Source organism: Argiope bruennichi, chromosome X1 (genome assembly GCF_947563725.1).
Source record: "Argiope bruennichi chromosome X1, qqArgBrue1.1, whole genome shotgun sequence".
Classification (NCBI taxonomy): Eukaryota; Metazoa; Arthropoda; class Arachnida; order Araneae; family Araneidae; genus Argiope; species Argiope bruennichi.
In genome coordinates this window covers 30,651,094-30,671,937 of record NC_079162.1, presented here as the reverse complement: position 1 = coordinate 30,671,937, position 20,844 = coordinate 30,651,094, and the positions used below count along the sequence as shown (strand labels likewise).

Here is a 20,844-nt window from a genome sequence, read left to right as displayed (position 1 = left end):
TATTCTGGCCCCCAAACTACCACTATGCTGCCAGAATCAGTAAAGATAACTAACTGTTTGCCAAAAGTTATTTCAAAGAAAACAAGGATGTTTCATAAAATTAAATGTTGCCTAATAGAGGTTAGATTTTGGAGTTGTTTTTTTAATAATAATTTGAATCTCAAGACAGATAAGCAAAACAAAATTTGCATACTAACTACTCGACATCATGTCATGTTTATGATATTTAAACTGTCACACTGGTTTTCTTCTAACAGTACCCGTCAGTCAAGAATCATTACTACAGATGGGATTCGTGGGAAAAAAACTTCTTCAAAACGAAAGTCAGCTCCAAGGAGCTTTGAGATTATTACAAAATAGTAGCTTTTAAACAAGTTGCAGATTTGTTCTATTTTTAAAAATAGCTCACCCAAACTTACAATAAAAGGGGTATGATGTATTTTGTGTCAGATATTAGCAGCATAGGTCATACTGTTAGTTTGTGCATGGGTAAGGAGAAAAAAAGTGAGGTAAAAGGAGAAGAAGGGGAGAAAGAGAAAGGGGTGAGGAAAAAAGCAGAATGGAGAAGGCGGCGGGTGTATTTCAAAATAATTGGCATTTGCCATATTATAATTAATTTGTAAAAAAATGACAGTTTCAGAAAAAAGAAAAAATATTTTCTTTATCAAACAATTTATTAAAAACAGTTAATAACAGTTTTGTATTTTGAAATGGATCGCAAATTTTCAATAGGTTTCAGTCTCTCAGTCTGTTATTAAAATGCCTGAGTAGACTTTAGAGGCTTCAAATTAATGTTGTATCATTTTTAATTAAAACGCCTTCTCCATATTTTCAAAGAAAATGTTTACTTCGTACCAAAAATTTCGAAAATCACTTCAAAGAATTAATTACTTTTACTGATAAGATTTTGCAATACATTTCGATCTCAAAAATAATTTATCTAGTCTTATAGAATTTCACCTAACTTATTATTTCTTAAACATATCTAAAGCATAATTTTATTTTCTGAAAAGAAAAACTGTTTTGCTGCACAGTACTCTAAATACAATAAGAAATTCTACTTTATAAGTAAGATATCAATTTTGTCCATTAGAATTTTAATTTAGAAAGTGAAAATGGAGGATTTCTCCATCACAAACAGAAGCAAATTGATGTGAAAGCGAAAATTATTAGTTTCAAAAGAGTTTCAAAAACAGATTGCTCTTACTAGTGATTAAATATTTCAGGAAATATGAAATTCTTTTTGAAATTATATTACATGCTTCTATCTCAAGACATAAGGTTTTGAGGGAATTTCAGAATAATGAAATGCGTGGTATTTAAACAATTAATTTACAAAACACATTCTATCTGTTTTTTTTACTAAAAATTAATTTAATTATGAGCTCTGATACTGAAAAAATGCAGTTTTATTAAATTGAAACAAATAAAATTTTTAAGACATGATTTATACTTTTTAACTCGCATTTTATAATACTTTGAAAATAGTTCAACAATAAAACGTTTTATTCAAAATCGGCCCTTACAGAAAAATCTACTAACATCTAAAGAACATAAATTATTTAAAAGGAAATCTATCATAATCCGAGGTTTAGAAATAAAATCCAATCAGAGAAAAAAAACTCAAGAAGAGCATATTTCTTTTAAAACTGAATCTGGTGAAATCAAAAAATAACGTTACGAGTTTCAACTTTCCTTAAAAGATCTGCCATTGCTCAGGTCTTGCAATAACTTATTTTTATTTCACCGCTTGTTACTGTGGTTTCGCAAGAATTTGAAGTATCTGATTTCATAGGAATGAGAGAAAGAGCCTTTTTTGTGTTTCCCGTTCTTTTAGCGTTAGCCAAAAAAACTAGAAAGAGAAATATCAAATTTTCTAAAAATGTTTTCCAAAATTAATGTTTCCATTTATAAATCTAAATAGAGATTTTTTCTAAAAAATGTCAAGAAGTTAACTGGGAAAAATGTTCGTCAGCTAAAATTAATGATTTGGGGATTTCAGACTTCTTTATAGCAGAATTTCTATAAAATACTTAAATACTTGACTAATAATAGTCACAGGACAATTTCTTCCTATTCTGTAGTATAATCACATTTTCCTCGTAATTCGAATACATTTAAATTCCATGGTGAATGTAACTTTGCATTCTCCAGTATAAAATTTCAATACTCATCAACAAGCAACTGAACAAATATTTAGATACGCTTATGAAATATTATTAAATCCCATTCCATTTGCCACAAACTGAAAATGACTCTATTTGATTGATGTGAATAACATATGTTGAATTAAATTTATTGAAGTAGATCTAATTTAGACAATAATGCTTACTGAAATGGAATCTACTTAAGATAATCTAGAGATAAATTTGACTTCATTCAAAGCTGCAAAAGCATCATTCAAACACATGATTCCGCTGATGCAACAAAATTAATCACAGTGCGAGATTGAACCGAGGATTATTCATTAATTTTTGGGGTTATTTATTAATTTTCAAAAAACTTGAGAAAACTCTTGCTCCTATCACTCTTTCATCTTTTGCGGATTAATTAAATTGCTTTATTTGCAATTGAGAGATTTCAAGCAATATTTGACGAAATTTACATATTACATATTTGATATTATTTTGCATATAAAAGGGGAATATGTTAATAATTTAACTATAGGTATTTATTTATTATCATCCACTAAAAGGATGCATAAAATTTATTTCGTTATATATGATTTTGGAATTTCACAAAATAAAACTAGCACTTGTAGAACAAAATAAAAAATTATCTTGAATCCTTAAACAAGATAATTAATTAACATACATGGACCTTTTCTGGTTCCTTTAGCGCATTTGAAAGCACTGCTTTATTTGCATAAAAAGAGAGACACAGGTTTCTGTTCCTGATCTTTACGTGAGTTTTTGCCTATATGGCGCAACTCAAAGGCAGAGTTGGGGAAAATTTGCTTCCCTTCAATTAAAAATTTTGGAATAAGGAGTAAAATGTATTTATATTATAAACTGAAAAATTCAACCATGCAAAATATTATTATTATTGTTAATTAAATTATTATAGTTCCATTTAATCTAAATACTTCAAAATCTAATTCTTCAGATATCTCTCACTTTAATGACTTTTTTTTCGGTATTAAATTCTGGCCTGCTTATAATCAGCTTCGTAACAATTGGAACGTTTCTATTTACAAATAGTATAAGTAAAAAAAACCTCAAAAATTTGAATTGGAGTAATATTTTTACTGAAAAGTACAACTCAATTTGTGGAAATTACTTTGCAATCTTAAAACAAACAAAATTATACGAATAACAAACTCCGAAAAATTGCTGGTTACATCTTGAAAAAAGATTCCATTTACAAGCCTTTAATGGCTTAAATTGTCTCTTTTTTTTTCTTTTTTTTTTTCTTTTCTTTTTTTTTTTTGTAAATTTTGCAATAAATCTTGAAATATGTGTGAATACGAGTAACATCCCTTTAATGCATCAAAAATTTAAATTTTATTATGAAATCTGCTTACAACATTAAACAACGGAGTATCAGTGTTTGTCTTCGAAAATGTAACAGAAACCCATCATTAAAATTTTAGTAGATGCCTTGCTAAATTGTACTGAAAAACAGACACGATTTTCATGTTCATAGGTAGAAGAATTAGCATTGTTGTTTCAATTGGGATTTTTATTTTTACAACTGAAGCAAGCATTTGAATTACATAAAGATCTTGGAATAGTTAAGACATATGAATACTTAATAAAAATAACTGTAGAAATTGCATTAACATTAAATTAGTATTAGTGTTGTTTAAAACATTTCCTTTATAGAAGTTAATTAAAATATTTTTTTTTCTTTCTTCCACAGTTGAGAGTTTCTTCTTCTTCGAGTGAAGACTTCCTGAAGTTTCTTCTTCGTGTGAAGACTTTGTGAAGTTTCTTCTTCTTGGTGTGAAGACTTTGTGAAGTTTCTTCTTCGTGTGAAGACTTTGTGAAGTTTCTTCTTCTTCGTGTGAAGACTTTGTAAAGTTTCTTCTCCGAGTTTTTCGGTAAGTATTGTTTTTAAAATAAATTATTTCTAAAATCTAATTCTGTAATGTTTCAAATGAAACATTAATCATTTTTTTTAACCAAACTGCAAGGGAATATGAATTCTAATTACTATTTTTCTTCATATGTGAACAGAATACAAGCAGTTAATAAAAATAAAAATTAAATAATTAATTTTCTCTATATGATTTATTTAAAAAATTTTAATAAAAAGAAAAAATACAGGAGAAAAATGAGAATTCTCTTTAACTTTTATGTATGTTAGAAAAGTTATTTGCATTCAAATTTGTACATTGCTTTTAAATAATTACCAGCACATAATAATAAATATATTCTAAGCATAAAAAAATGTAGGTGTTTAAAGTACAATTATGTATTTGTTTATTGGTTTCATCACCAAAATAGAAAGAGAGCAACACACGTACTTAACATTCGTTCATTTTCAGATTAAATAAAATATAATCTTTATTCAAGAATTCTTGATAAATGTAGACAAATGTTTTCAGTAGTTTTTAGAAGGAAGAAACGAGTTAGAAGTAGGTAGCATTCAGATATATTGAAACACGGACAGAATTACAAATCTGTTTCTTACCGTATAAAACAATAAATAACTCATTTAAAATTAAAATCTACTAAATAAAATTGAGATATATCGAAACAAAGATAGCATAATATATTCGTGCCTTTCTTAAAAAAAATAAATAACTCATCCAGTATTAAAATATAATTATTAATATATTTTTGTATTATAGTGGTCTAAAATATTTGTCTCGAGTTTTTAATCTTAAATTATTTTAATTTATTTCTCAAAAAATGAAATTCAAAATTCATAAAAAAATTTGCGAATCATTAATATATTTTAAAAAAATGAGTATAAATCACATACCATATCATTTTCTTTTCTCTCTTTTAAATATGGAGTGAGTTAAGAAGATAGATGAGGGAATTTAATTTACTACTTTTTAATAATACAAGTGCATAAAAATAGAAACATACCTAATATTAAATTCTACTTACTCTACTGGAAAAGTCTAGTTACTGCACATTGAATTAAAGAAATCAGTATTTTATTTATCAACGAATTATTAATCAACCAGATAGTTTAAAACAACCAAATATTTAACCAGATTAGTTTAAAGCAAAATTTCACAAAATTCTTTTATACTATATTAAAAACTCCAAAATCAAAATAATGGTGTTGTAAAATGCCATTCATAATTTAGCTTATAAGCTACAAGAAAAGTCAGTAAAAAAATTCATTTAAAACGACTCTACTGTATATGCACATTAAAATGTTTTAATTTATAATATAGTATCAGAAAATACAGATTGCTTTGGATGTTCTTGTCCAATCTATAAAGCAAATAAATGAAAATATCAAAATTACGATACTTTGAATTTAAAATCTGACTAATAAATAGTATATGCCAAATGAAAACTGTCTTTTTTAGGAGTTACACAGCAAAACAAGAGACGAAATGAAATACTTCCATATTAACCTGCAATCGATATGTTACTCTTCTGAAATGAGGTCAAGCAGTTAAAGAAATTAAGTCTCAAATTTTGTAGAGTGAGTATCCTTCATATCAGATGGAATAAGTTTTGCCTAACACATTTAATTTAAATAATTAAGTCTAGTAGCAAAAATAGGTCAAAATTCCGATATTTCCGTTAATCAAATCATTATTAGTTATCAAATATGATACGAAGCTGAAATGATCGATAAATCCAGAATGCAGCATCAAAATTTTAATCCAGAAAAACGTGCTTCATATTATTCTCATTATTAACAGAATTTTCAATAAGCACACTAGATAAATGTAAGACTTCCTCAGTTAATGTGTATATCACAGGATCATCAATTCTTTAAAATTAAATTAATACTTTAAAAAAAGGTTTAATCCTCATTCAAAGCATTGGATTCAAGATAAATTTCATTTTTAAGGAAAGCAAGATCATTCTTAAGTAGAAGGGATGGGTTGCATAAAATCTTTCCATTTCTAAGAAAAAAATGAAGAATACTAAGCTAATCTCAAGAGCTTAATCTATCAATAAATACTGTTCTTCTTTCACTCATCTTTATCAAAGAATATTACTACCTTATTGCCCAAAGTAAATTGAACTAATTTGCAATGCCGATCAAAACAATATTCTGTCCTCGTAACTCACTCCATTAAAAATTATGCAAACGTCTGCTTGAAGATCTACCGAGGTAAGTAAATTTTACAGTTTCCCGTGTCGTCCACCTACACAAAGATCAAAGTAAGTACCTGAAAGATTTTTGTTCGTTATTTGCGCTTTTTCCGGTTTTTCGTTCGCGTAGTATATTCAATCAGCCGTTGCTTTTACTAAGCTGAGAAAATAAAAAATAAAAAAAGATTAATTGACTATTCAAATATTATTCTGCTTCTTTCACACTAAAATAAAAATTGACGCCTACATGAAGTGGGGAGTTTATAAGACTTTTGGTTTTAACTGAATTATAAAGTAGCTTAAAAATTATTTTCAAAAGGCAACTGCTTGCTAAACATTAAAAAAAAAAGCTTTAAAAGATTAGGTCGGTTCAAATAAAATAAGAAAAAGAAAAACTAAGTTTTAAGTTTGCGTTGTTATAAAAAAAAATTCACTTCAAGAAAAGATATGAATTGCCCAAATAATATATGTAGAGAGAGAGAGAGTGATGCAGACATATATACGTGAAGTAGACCTTTTTCTTGATGGAAAAATGAAGGCGAAAGTTGCTCAACTCATGATCGTTAAAAAGTCACTAATTAACCCGAAATCTATAAAGAAAAAAAGAAACTTCTTTTTATCATCATAACTTTAGTAAAAAAAGCGTTCTTGTTTATTATAAAATAAGTCTAAAAATGTTAACACTTTTAGTGAAAATAGAAAAAAAAAGGTACGACTGTAGGGACTTACATCGCAATTCGTACCACGTATTACTTAAATCGTACCAAGAAATAAACTGAGGTACAAATAACCGAATTTTATTCTATTGCTTCAATTATTTGAGTGGATACGTGACATACAAATTTTTTGTCTTTTTGTCCAAATGTTTCCTTTCTCAGAAATTATTTTTGACTGTTTGTGGACCGTCAAAAGATCAGTTTTATCAACATTGCATACTTGATGAACTATAAATTGGTTCTCATCTAGTATTATTACTTCGTACTAATCAAAGAATTCAAGAACTCATTCTTTTTAAAGCTTTTGGCTCTTGCCATTGAGGTTACCTCTGTAATGCGTAGAGAAGGCATGGTTTTTCATAAACTTGTAGAACAATTTTTTACTAACAGTTCGTATTTCCAAATTCAAATTATGTCGGTGTTTATATGTTTCAGCTTATTCAAACGCAAACTTCCTTAGATCAATTGATGTCAGTCCAAAACCAAAACTCTAATTTAAGAATATGCTTCTCTCAAATCAGATCTTTGGGCCTTCCAGATTTGACACGAGAATTTAATCCTTGAAGAAGATGTCAGAGAGGTGATTTAAGAATTCCAAATTACCTATGAATCTCATTGAATCATATTTCATTTTTGCGTTATTTGTTTAACGCCTCAATCATACTATCTTGTTTTCGCCTGTTATAAATTAATTTTGTAACAGGTCAAAAGAAACTGGTTTCCTTGAATATGCTATATAATTTTTCCTTGAATATACTATCATCATTATACTGAATTACCATAGTTACCTGTTTTGCGTCCAAACTTCGACTGTTAGTTAAATTATACCTAAGTCGTTTCAGGTACGATTTAGGAATCTCGTGTTTGTACGACTTAAAATGCTGTATGCGAGTTGTATCTCAAACGAATACTAGAAATCGACGAATAAAACTCCAAAGTATTATTTCAGCTCAACAGCTACAGAATAAATATCCAAAAAATACATAATATACCATCTACACATAAGAATAAAAATATACTTATATAATTTTAAAGAAAGCAATAAAAACTTGCTTTTTAGCAGAGTGCATAGAAACTGAAGCTTTTTGCTAATGCAAAGTTTAAAATAATATAACTGACTCAATATCTCGTCACACTGTTACTAAGGAAGCTTTTTACGGTGCTTTATTTAAGTTCTTGACTTAAGCAATCTTTCCATACACTTCTTTGAGAAACTGTTCTCTCTGTTGAATTAGGTTTGAGAATAAAGGAGAAAAAATACCAGTATTAATCATATACCGGTATCAAAAATAAAATTAAATATTTGGTCTTTTATTAAGAAAAAATTTGTCTAAACGCATCTTAGAATAAAGTGAATGGCAAAGTAAAATGAAAATAATTTCGCAACTATAATGGTAAATTTAAGCTTCACTAATGTTGATTTATTGAATGATTAATGAATCAAGGCAATGAAAAGTTAAATTAAGAAAATATTAAAAGCTATGAGCAATCACATTGCAGGTAAATATACTTTTCCATGTTATATGTTAGGAAAAGTTATCCTTAGAATAAAATAACTTCGTGTCTAAAAATTGGATCTTTTATCAAAAATAATGATAATGGGAGTTTAAAATTAAACTTAGTTCATATATACTGAAGTTTCAAGAGTAATGGGCACAGAAATTCGTATATCCTATAAGACCTCCCTTTTCCTAGTCAAATGCAACAACTCAACATGGTAATGACTCAATAAGTCGTCGGATGTTCCCTGAAGAAATATCCAGCTATAGAGGTGATACAATTATGTTTTAGTTGCAAAATTGTTGCAGCTGGTGGATTTTGTGTATGGGTTGACTTTTCGGTTATTTTATATACATGTTTAATGGGATTCGTTCAAGCGATCTAGTTGGCTAAATCATTCGCTGGAATGTCCACAATATCCCCTAAAAATCACAAATGATATTTGCCTTAAGGCATAGAGCATTGTCATTTTGGAATATTCCATCATTATTTGGATATTTGGTCCATTAATGGCTGCAGATGGTTTCACTTAGCTGAATATATCCATTTCCAGTCAATACTTGATTTAGACTAACCAGAAGATTCAGTACGTATCATATGATAATTGTCCACACCATTATGGAGCCACCACCAACAAACCAGTGCCTTGTTCACAAATTAAGCTTATAACTTCATGTCCTTGGCTCCATATTCGAATCCCACTACCAGATCTTAGCAAATGGAATCGTGACAAAGCAACTTTCTTACCAGTACAAGCTAGCAAAGGCACTGCAGCTGATGGCGTTTTATTATTAAAGGCATTTGAGTTTCTGCTGCCATAATCCATTAACGCCAAACTTTTTTGCATTGCCCTTACGGGCACGTCTGTATTACATTCCACCTTAATTGTTGTTGTCATTCGATGCAGTATTGCTTATCTATTATCATCACTATCACCACTCCCTGGTCTAGGTCTTTAAATAGACTCTTTTGGGCACAGCGGTGTGTATGGTAAAAAGTAATGCTTGAAATTGTGTATCAGCACATCCTTTATATTATGGGCCGAGAAATGTTTATTTCCATATATATTTCCAAAATGGAATGCTAATACCTCATGTGTCTAGCTCCGTGCGTTTCGTGTTCAAAACCTGTTAGTTAAAGTCCTGAGGTCATAATCATATGAGAAAAGGCTTTACATGGATCACTTGTGTAAAAATGAAAGTTACTGCTTTTTGTATATTGTTATATTGCTAGCCTACCACTTTTGGCTCTTCAGTGTATGTCAGTCATTTTAAGTAAATTATAATAATAATTAATTCTTTTAACAGGATCTAACTATTCACCATTTGCCATTCACTTCAGTTAACACCCTCACAGCCTTTTTGCTCGAATTGTGCTTTATTTTTTGCCTAAAATTAGATTATTTAAACAGATGCAAAATATCAAAATTCTTACTGACAGTCAGAACATAATTAAAAAGCTATTATATAGCAAATATTATTCCTCATTTCTTTCATTTACATCAGCACAATTTTAAACTCTTGTGTTGATCGTGAACATTGAACCTGATATAACCAGACTCATTTTTGTTTGGTATGATGTAAGAATTCTTGGAAATCAAACGAGTTTATTTGGATAAGTTAGCAGATGGGTACGAGTTAAAATTTGCCAGATTTGACTGCTTTCCGCTCCTTCATATCATGCGATTAGAGATAAATTAATAATGAAAAGACATACAAAGTTTGCAGCTTTCAACACCATCGTGACTATTATAACTCTATTATGTTTCATTCAACTTTCATCATTTTGTTATTTTATTCCCCTCTCTGAAACTTCATTCATCTATCTGATGCTGATGGCCATTCTCTGATTCGTCAGGAGCCGCCCTTAAAAAAAATCCCTCCTTTCCAATGCTGCCTCAACTAAATAATAATGATCATTCAAAGTGGTAATACCATCACTACTTTTAATCCAAGATAACTGTAAATTATTTATCTAGTCTGAAAACCTCAATGTCCTTAAGCGCAGTCACTCAAATATATCAGCATATCATTTAAAACCAAAATTACTTTTTTGAGCTATTTGTTCACCAAAATCATGCGCAACATGAAAAAGCACTCTAAGGCAACAAGCCAAGAATAAAAAGATATATCACGTTCTTTTCCAATTAATGTCCATTCCATTTTTCTTCGCCGAACTGCTTGGATGCAGTAATGATGAAGGGTGAATGACATCTAACACCACAAACACACTGGGGCATATTTCATTTCGTAGTGGCTTATTATGTACTGCCAACTTGGCACTTTCGAAAGACTTCAGGTTATTAAGAGCTAAGCATTAGGAAAACTCTTCATTACCTGCTTAATTCCTTTCATTCACGCCTAAGTGACTCCTTATGTGAAACCTTTGATACAGAAGGAATAATGCTCCAAGAAATAAGAATCTCTCGTCTTATTTAATGAATCACCTTATGGTAAATTTAAGATCAAAGTAAGATACTATTTAAGGTTAGTGACAAATTCTATGGAACGACAGTCTTTAAAAAGTATTATTTACGAATTATGATAAAAAAATTAAATTGAAGAATGATTACATTATTCAGCCTTAGATCTTTTAGATTAAAAAGGTTTCGTTAAGCTGAATTTCTATGGCATATTTTAAACAAAAAACTTAATTTGAAGGAACATAACATAGTTTTAAATGTAGTTTTATACATGGTATTCATGCTTCAATGCAATGCATTTTATGCTTAGGTATTTATATCATAATGATATAATCTGGGCCCAAGGAAAGTTCTAAGTTCTTTTTCCTCAAATTGTTCATCAAACTATGATAAAGATGGCCGTAAAAGATTTTTAAGGATAATTATGCCATCATTAAAAATCAATAACAAAACTTTCAAATTACTTTTAAAGTGGAAATTCAGACATAATTCCTTAAATGTAATTTTGCTAATTGAATGAAGGGTAATAATTCTACTTAGATAAACTTATAAAAAACAATGGTCAGTCTATCTTGAGATATAAAAAGCGAAGTAATTGAAGAATGTATGAATTGCAATATAATAATTATAACTTGATATTATATCCAAAAGCACAACATTAGTGATTGAAATGGTTAGTAAACAATCCTTAAAATAAAATATAAATTGAAGAGAAAACAACAAATTCTACAAAATGCGATATATATATTGTTCTATTACTTCGTAAAATGCAAAGAACATGGCATTATCTACGCATAGTAAGAATTGTTTTATTAAATACTAAATGAAAAATTAATTTTATACTTACGAATTTTAGATGATCTTAATAACAATACCATATCTTGGTTTCATAGCCACATATATTTTTCTTTTCAGAATTTAATAAACTTGTGCAACATTTTATAAAAATCATTCGTAGCCTCAGTTTCTTAATAAGCAATGTCCGCAAATGCTTGATATACTTGCTTGTATTTGGTTTTAAGCGTTGTTGTTAAGTGGATGTAATTCATAAAAAAATTATCTTGCAAAAACTTTTCCTTCCTCGTCTCTTTATAATATAAATAATAATCATGGCTATAAGTTTCTCATACAAATTTTGCTTCGACTCTAAAGTTAAAAGTAAATAATGAAATAAAGCAGTAATTCTCGATGATTAATGTAATATCTATAAAAACTATCTGTCTACCTTGTCTCAATAGTATTTTTAAATAAAGATAATAACCATGCCTAGTCTTGATCACAGATAAAGAATTAGAAAAAAAAAATTCTTATTCCCTTGTCTTACTACACCAACCACTCTAATTCAAAAATACTGATTTTGCAATCCACTTAAGCGTCTTTGTAGTTCTCTAAAGCAACAAAAGAAAATCATTTTATGTTTTAATTTGGAAATAGAGATAAAAATAGATTTTAAGAAGCAATAACTTTTTTGTAATATCTTGCGAGCATTATACAGCTATCAGTCGATTACTATTTCTCCTTTTAAAAAGATTAAATTTAGCTTTGAAACGTAATTTTCAATAGTACCTTAAAGATTCGACTCCGTTTAATAACTCTAGCTTGTAATTCTACTGAATTCTCTGATTTAAAGCTCCATTTAACCTTTTCGGAACTGTTTTTTTCTAACTAGTTATTGCAGTCTATCTGGAGTATTGATGAAGAAAGCAGCCTCTTAAGGTAAATAGAAACTTTTCCAATCAATGGCACATGAAGGAGAACCCTCATCTCTTATAAGAGGACCCTCTTGGGTTTAAAAAAGTTCCTCAAGAAAAGAACGTGAAAAGAGATCTATTGAAAATAACGCATACGCAATATTCAGGAAAATCAATTCGTAAGGCAACTGTAGCCTTTCGGTAATTTGTTTTGGCATTTGATTATAACGGGAAAAATGATATATTTTTAACTTAATCTTATACCTTAAGAATTTGGTTCTTGATAGATTGATAGGGTAAACTTTAATTAGAACTGTTTTCGTATTTCAAGGCAATTTAACACAATACAACAGTTTTTGATTTGGTTGGTTGACTTATTTCCATATAATTCGTCATTTAACTTTATATTTTAATTTCCCATTTGTGCATTTCAGGTTTTAAAAATATGGTAATCTGTGTTCGGGAATATGTAATTCCATGAACTTGAACACAATAGATAACCGTTGGAGTTAATGGCATGAAAGAATTGGGTTGTGGAGTGATTTTGATGGGAACAAACCAAAAATTTCTCTTTATGGAACCAGCTCAAAAACTAACACAATACAATACAAGGCGTTTTGTGATTAGCCTCACAGTATAGAAAAATATCATCAAATATGTATTTGGAACATCTTTTTCTTAACAAATAAGTGCAAAATGTGATATAAATTAACTAATTTATTCTCAAGACTGTATGCTACATTTCATTTGTCGCAAAGATTTTAGACATAGGAATTGTCTAGTTGGGATTCGATCTTATCGCAGGTCTTTAGTGCAAGTGAGATAGCTGCATTTCAAATCGGCCATTGTGGGTCAAACGTTGTTGCATTATGATCATGAAATTTTAAGAGAGAGGTACCAGTTCAGGTATTTCCCTTCTTATTGGAAAGAAATTTAAAACTGTGACATTCCTATCAAAATAGCCCTCCTATAGAACAGAAAACCGTCTAATATATAGAAAGTTAATGAAACTCCATCTTAGTGGTATGCGTAATGATAATGCTGTATGAAATTTGAGCTAACTCAGAAGCAAGTAATTGCGATAAATAAATTAGATAAATGTATAGCAATAATAATCATTATTTTACTTCTTTTTTTATCTATTTCTTTTAAATCCGGTTACAATTACATACATTATTTTACGTCCCGGTTGCGCAACTTAATCCAGACAGAATCTTCCAATATATAATCCCACCAACCAAACTTTTATGTGATTTATCTCAAAAAATTTAATCTTTAATAAATTTGATAAAAACATACTTTTATTAATTATTAAAAAAATAGAAAACTATCGATTAATAAATTCTACTTTATATAACGATAAAATCCTTATTGCTGTAAAAAAAACGATTCACCTTTTAGGTATAAGAACATTAAAATCTAAACTTTTTTTTAATCCTCTAAATAAAAAAAAGGATTTTAAAAACCTACATTTATTAGTGGACATAAAGTAGAATTTTTTGTTTCGTTTTTTTTAATTTTTAATTTTTTTATTTTAATTTGTTATTAAAATGGAATCTGAAATATGTATTTTCTCAAGTGCCTGATCAGATGGCGTTACTCATATGGAAAAAATAATCCATTAAGTAATAAATAATTTTTGAAAATATTAAAAACAGAGAATTGGCATCTATCTACACAAGCTGAACATCTATCTACTGAAATTTTGTACACAGAAGTGTACAAAATTTCAAAATTCCAGCACATATGGAAGTATGTAAGAAATCAATGACTGAATTTAATTACCACAAATATGAAGAAAAAAATCAGGATAAACTAAAGCGTGTGATAAAAAACAATAATAACTTGAATATTGCCATCTTTTAAAATTTTCTTTGACTTATACAGATGCATTATTTTCTTTAATCAGAATGTTCATAATCACTATAAATCTTTATAATCTTCATAAATTTTCAAAGACAATAATGTGAATTGAGATTGCATATCATTTGACTTCTTAACTTTCATGCTCATGCTGCATACGGTCACCAAATTATCGTTTATGAAACACATAATCTGAAATTTAAATCATACGAAAATGCTATAATTCAATAATTCCCAATCTACGCATTTTATAGATTCTTAATTAAATCAGCATTTTCCAGAAAAGAGAACTGTTATATAATTGGATAAAAATAGGAAAAATAGTTAAGGGGTTAAATCAAATTTTCTAGACCTTATATAAACTGTTAGGCAAAGAAGTAAATAGGAAACCTAAAATCACTTTTCACTGATATCATTTTTTCCCATAAAAGTCAATATTCGTATAAATTTCACTTTAAAAAAACAATTCAACCTGACTTTTCTCTAAATATTTTTTTTATAGTTGAGAAGCGCAGTAAAAGGATTTATCAAAAAACTTCATTTCTTTTTTTAAAATCAATATACCCGATTTACAATACAGCTTTAACGTTTCAATCGTTTTCAAGGTAAATCCAATGCTGTTGACAGTTTCGAGTGCTTTTTATTCAGTAGTGCGGAAAACTTTACTCCTCGCTTCCCTAGATTTTACGCTTTCTGTCGAAAATACGAGATAAAAATTCAGACAGGTATGTTCTCGAGACTCCCGTTATTTAATGTTTTCCTTTAGTGATTCTAATCTCTTTATTATCTCACTCACTGCTTCAGTTAGAAATTCGTTTTAGTTAAAGGCAACATTTCTTTACTTATTTCCCTATTGCATTCGTTGTTCTTCAAGCAATTTTAACTATTTTTTTCCTTTCTATGCTTGAAAGAGTTTCAAGCCTTTTCACTTTGAGGTATTTGTAAGATAAATGAATAATTTTTTTAAGCTTTGGCATTAAAACATTATCTTTTCAGAGAAAAGATTAGAAACTTTTTTTATTACTATTTTGATCATTGCATTCCGGTGATTTCCATTTACATTCCATGTAAATGCAATGAATTTCTCATGGAAGAAAATATTTCTCTAGATATCTTATTACGCTTTCAGGGCTTTTTCTTCTGAATGCATTTACATTTAAAATAAACTGAGTTTCCAGTTTTTATGAATTTGAACGCAAGTTTTAATTTTCAAAAGTATTGGATTGAATATTTAAACCAGTGTTATTAGAAATGGGAAAAAAAATCTAGCTTAAATATTGAAACTGACGTTATTAAATCTGCCATCATTAATGCATTCCATAAATAAAGTGTTTACCTGTAAACATTTCAATATTTATAGGATGGCCTTAGCAATTTCTTTTTATTTCCATAAAGATCTCAAATTATTTGCAACTTTCTTTTTTCTCTTATGTTGTTTCTAGATAAAATTTAAAGAAACTATTAGAAAAATATTTTCCTTTAAATTTATAATGACTCAATAATATTTTAAACCAATAAGTAAGAAATTCCGATTTAATTCGACTTTATTAAGAATATAAGTAAAATTCTATATTTTATTTAGCAAACATTTGCTCTACAAAGTATGCATGATTAAAAGAAACAATGCGCATTTTTTTCGAATCAGTATGATTTAACAGCCATTTATGAATACTGCATTGCAGAATTAAAGGGTATTGGAATTAAGTATTGCACTATAAAATTAACTATTGTTATAAATGAATGTCGAAACGTAGCACGTAACACTCGATATTTATTTGTAATTTTTGAGAATACCTACCATATTTGTTTGAAAAAAATGTCTCAACACAGAATTTATTTTATCAAATTATAACGAAAATAAAAATGTTTCTATCTCCCAGCAACTATAATGTAATTGCTAAAATATCTTCAAATATATCTGGATCTAGCTAATTTTGTAAATGTCATCCTCTTTCCAGAACAAATACTGAATTTATAGAATTTCAACTAAACCTAAAATAGAAAATATAGCACATAATATCCACTTTAAGGAGAAAGAAGTTTATAGCGCTTAAATCTACCTTTGTACATTAAAGGTTTCATACACTCTACAGCTCTTCTCATCTTGACTGATTTATTGTTTCTGAAATGTACAGCACCATTATGGAAGATATATACTTAAAACGGTTTAAAAGACATTCAGGCTCCCATTATCTTAGAAAAATGTCATTGTTCTTGAAAGTTTGAGTCTTTGACCTAGATTGTTCTTGAGAGTTTTAGTTTCACACTCGTTCGGTTGGTGTAAGCTACAGTAGAAGACAATTTAAGTTGATAATGCAGGAAAAGCTGCGGACTGTTTTACTACTCCTAAAAATGACTCTGAATTTGATCTAAACAAACAGAGTGATAAATTTCTTCTTTTGGATGTATCTGAAAATTAAACTAGAATGACACCAAATTTCGAATACAGGTTGAAAAAGGGATAGAAAAAAAAATTTGGAAGAAATATTTAAAACCAGAAGTCACCGATAGGGAAAATTTTGGCGCGATTATAATTGAAAAAAGATCATAATTATAATAAATGTGCACGGAAAATGAATTATGCATTATTTCATAAATGTCTAAATAATAAAAATTGCCCGTAGAGGAATGAAGGCCAAAAATATAAAACTCATTATTAAATATACTAATTTCCAATATTTAATAATTATCTATAACATAAATAAAATAATAAATACAGACATATTAAAATATAATGTTGATTTTATTTCTGCAATGATAATGCGAGTGAAGTTCTATATTTTTGCATGCTCAAAGACATATTCTACATTTTAGCAAGGTCAAACACATATTTTCCATAAAATATTCGTTTCTTCATTAATAATATCAATTAAAATTTTCAATATAACAAATACGATTATAAAAAGCGGTAAATGGTGCAAAGAAATATAATTATACTATAATTATTGTCTGGAATTTTTAATATTATTCGAGTGAAAAGTTTAAAATAACAGAAATAAATAACTGCTGCTTCACTGACTAATTTGACATTTTATTATAAGCACAAAATTTTAAAACTGTAATTGAAGCTAGTCTAATAATAAAAATCTTAGAATTTGGACTATCATAACAGAAATAACTGCGAAAAAAACATTCAATCCTCTCACAAGTTTTTATTGACAAATGTCTGCTACTCGAAGATTTTAGAAAAGGAAAGATATAAAAAATGCAGGCAATAAAGGTTTTTTTAAATTATTAAACCTAGCAGCTGAAGTTAAATTCAAAAAAAATTATTTGCGAAAGAACCCATCAAACAACGCATGCTTTTCCAAGACAAAAGCCACTGGTACTTTCAGCAATTACATTTTACAACCACTTATTCTTTCTTGTATAATCAAAAACACGGAAATTTCACCTTTCTGAACAAAAACCTAATAATGTTTAATCAAAAAAGAATGACGAAAAAAAACAAAAAACGAACGAAACATCAAAACGTTTCTTTATCACTAAAGAATATCTTCCATTTCTTCTTTAGCATTCAGAGATTTTTTCATTAATTCCTTTCCAGTTTTTTTCCCAAATCTAACTCGCAAAGTGCATCGAAATAAAGTTATTCCCTTAATTCTTTCTTCCTTAGCTATCCCTAGTGAAATAGCTTAGATAAGGGACACGAAAAAAAAAAAACAATTATAGCGGAGGGAAATAAGTCAATGAAAACAAAAACTTTTTTGCCCAAAGTAATTGGTGTCTTCCTGAAAAGAAAAGAAAATACTAAAATTTTGTTTAGCTACAATTTTACACACTCTTAAGCAATTCTCTAAATAAATACTTATTTGATATTTTTCACAGAGACTCATGTCACAAGAATTTAATTAAAAAAGACAAGTTATTACATGTATTCATATTTTTTCTATTTTGGTTTTCTACTGATACGGCAAACACGGTTTTTTTTTCAAAGTTTTACAAAAAAAAAAAAAAAATCCCTTACCATTTACTTTTGAATCCTGCCTTATGAATTACGTTCAAGCTATTTTTTAATTGTACGCGCCAAGTTTTAAAGTACTTATCAAAGCACAAATATTTTTCAAAAGGCTGAAGGCAAACTGGGAAACACAAATTTAAATATAACCTCTGAAGCGGAAAATATTTTTTTTTAATTACTTGAGCTATTATTATAGAAACTGTTTTTCATCCCTCCAAATTTTTTTATTGAAAAATGAATATTTTCGATCATTATCATTTTCGAAACATGTTATGAAAAATCAACCTTCACATAAAATTTTTAATAAGTAATGATTTATAAAACTATAAAAAAATGTAGAGAAATTTTATAGATACATTCATTTTAATCAATAAATATTTTATGGGTGATTGGAATAAAATTTTACTAAACACGAATAAATTTAATACCTATTTTTTAATCATGTCGACTAAATTTCAATACAGGCGATGAAGTGAAAAAATTAAAAGGTAATATTATAAAATATAAGTATTTTATATCCTGCAATAAAATTCTGAAAACGAAGATAATCGGTAGAGAGCATTTTCAATCCATGTTGTAAATAATCGGTCTTTGCAGTAAATTTTTATATAAATAATAATTTATAAAACTATAAAAGTATGGAGAGTTTTACCGATACATTCAAAAGACAAAATTCCACAATTATAAATTATTATTTTTCCTATAAAATATTATTTGTTTCGGTATAAACAATATTGATATGAAGAATATTTTTAGATATCAATATTTATTATATCTTCCAAGATATACAAACACATCTACCTTCTTATCTAAAGAAACTAAAAAAAATAATGAGCAATAATAAAAAAGTTTATCTTGAAGCATAGATCTAGAATTTCTAGAATAAAAACAAGCATAATAATTCACTCTTTAAAGCATGTGTTATGTTACTTACACACTAGCCAAATATGATTAAAAAAAAACCTTAAATATCTTTACTAATACTAAAACTAAAACATCCTGTTCAAAAATCTGAAGTTGCAATCTGAATTACTAATGCTGTAATTTGATTTATTACGTTAATGGAGAAGACGTTATGTTATAAATACTGTTTCTAAGTGTAGTGAACGACTTAATTACAGTACCTATATATAAGGTAGTTGCTGCATTATAAAATGTTAACTGGGTTACAGAAAAATCTTTTAGCCAAAAAATGAAATTTGCAATATTTGAAGGCATTTATTATTAATTCATGCCTACAAATATGAAATTCTATAATCTATTTTTACCCGCAGCTGGTATACTAGAACTTGTATTTTGTACTCTTGTGGGTAAAAAATTTTTCGATTTTTACTAATCGGTTAATTTAATAAAATTTAAAAAATAATTTAATAACATTTCGAAAAATAAAAATAAAAAAATAATTTAATAAAATTTCGAGAAATGATATTCGTGGTTCTATTTCACAAATTTGAGAAATACTGATTTCAAGAAGATAAAGATTTAAAATAACGAATAATAAATTAAAAATCAAGAAATATAAAATAATTAAAATAGGAATTACTTTTTGGTGTGCTAATAAAAGTGTAATTTAAAATAAAATATTTTCCTTAAAGGCATTTTTTAACATTTTCTTGATTATAAATTTCCTAACGGAATTATTAGTTGACAGATTTTAACTAACATCAGTAAATAAAACTAATTAAATCCCTTGAATGACTTCAGAAGATTTAGTTTATTTTTATTCTAAAAGTAACTCTTTCAACAATTTTTTTTCATCTCAGCTGACAATAAGTCAAATTTACTCCTTTTTATCACATTAATTATTCAATCCACTAATGAATTATTAAACTGAATAATACTCAAAAGAAATTCGTAATTTTCTTCTCAGTATTAAATGACTTTCAGTCTATATATGCACATGAAAACAAGAAAAAGTTATCACTTATTTTTGTTGAACCATTTTTTATGTAAAAATCATTATTCCAATTCGTTCCAAAGCAATTTAAGTTATAAATACCACTAATTACAAGCTTGAAGGATTAAAATTAAGTAATGTGCTATTATTCCTACGTAGAATATTTTATGAATACAGTTTCATTAAGTCGCTTTAGAAAAAATGATTCAGATATTTCCGTTTAATCTAAGTATTAATCATTAATGTTGTTTCTCGTGAAGATCAGAAATCTAATTTCAGAACTCGTTAGGTTATATACAACGTTTCGTTTTTTACCAAATATCTGATCATTCAATTCTCCAAATGTAGACTCCTAATAGTTAATATGTTTCCTAAGAAAGATTAATAATATTATGTATTAGAATATTGATTATATGATTTTCAGACGCTATTCATTCAATTAATATTTTATAAGAGATTGTATGAAATATATTTGAAATTCTATATTTGATTCTCTCGTAAAAGCTATCTGTAATGGGTTCAGACAATTAATTCTTACAACTAATTTATAAAATTATA

The 20,844-nt window shown here is 27.8% G+C and overlaps 1 protein-coding gene across 3 annotated transcripts in view; it reads left to right on the top strand.

Moving 5' to 3' along the window:
* The window catches only part of LOC129959505 (muscarinic acetylcholine receptor DM1-like), a 282,793-nt gene that overhangs the window by 82,127 nt on the left and 179,822 nt on the right, over window positions 1-20,844 (top strand). For all 3 annotated transcript variants that reach the window (XM_056072368.1, XM_056072367.1, XM_056072366.1), the window contains one exon: window positions 3,862-4,042. The gene's annotated coding sequence lies outside the window, so the exon portion shown is untranslated. The remainder of the gene's footprint in view (window positions 1-3,861; window positions 4,043-20,844) is intronic.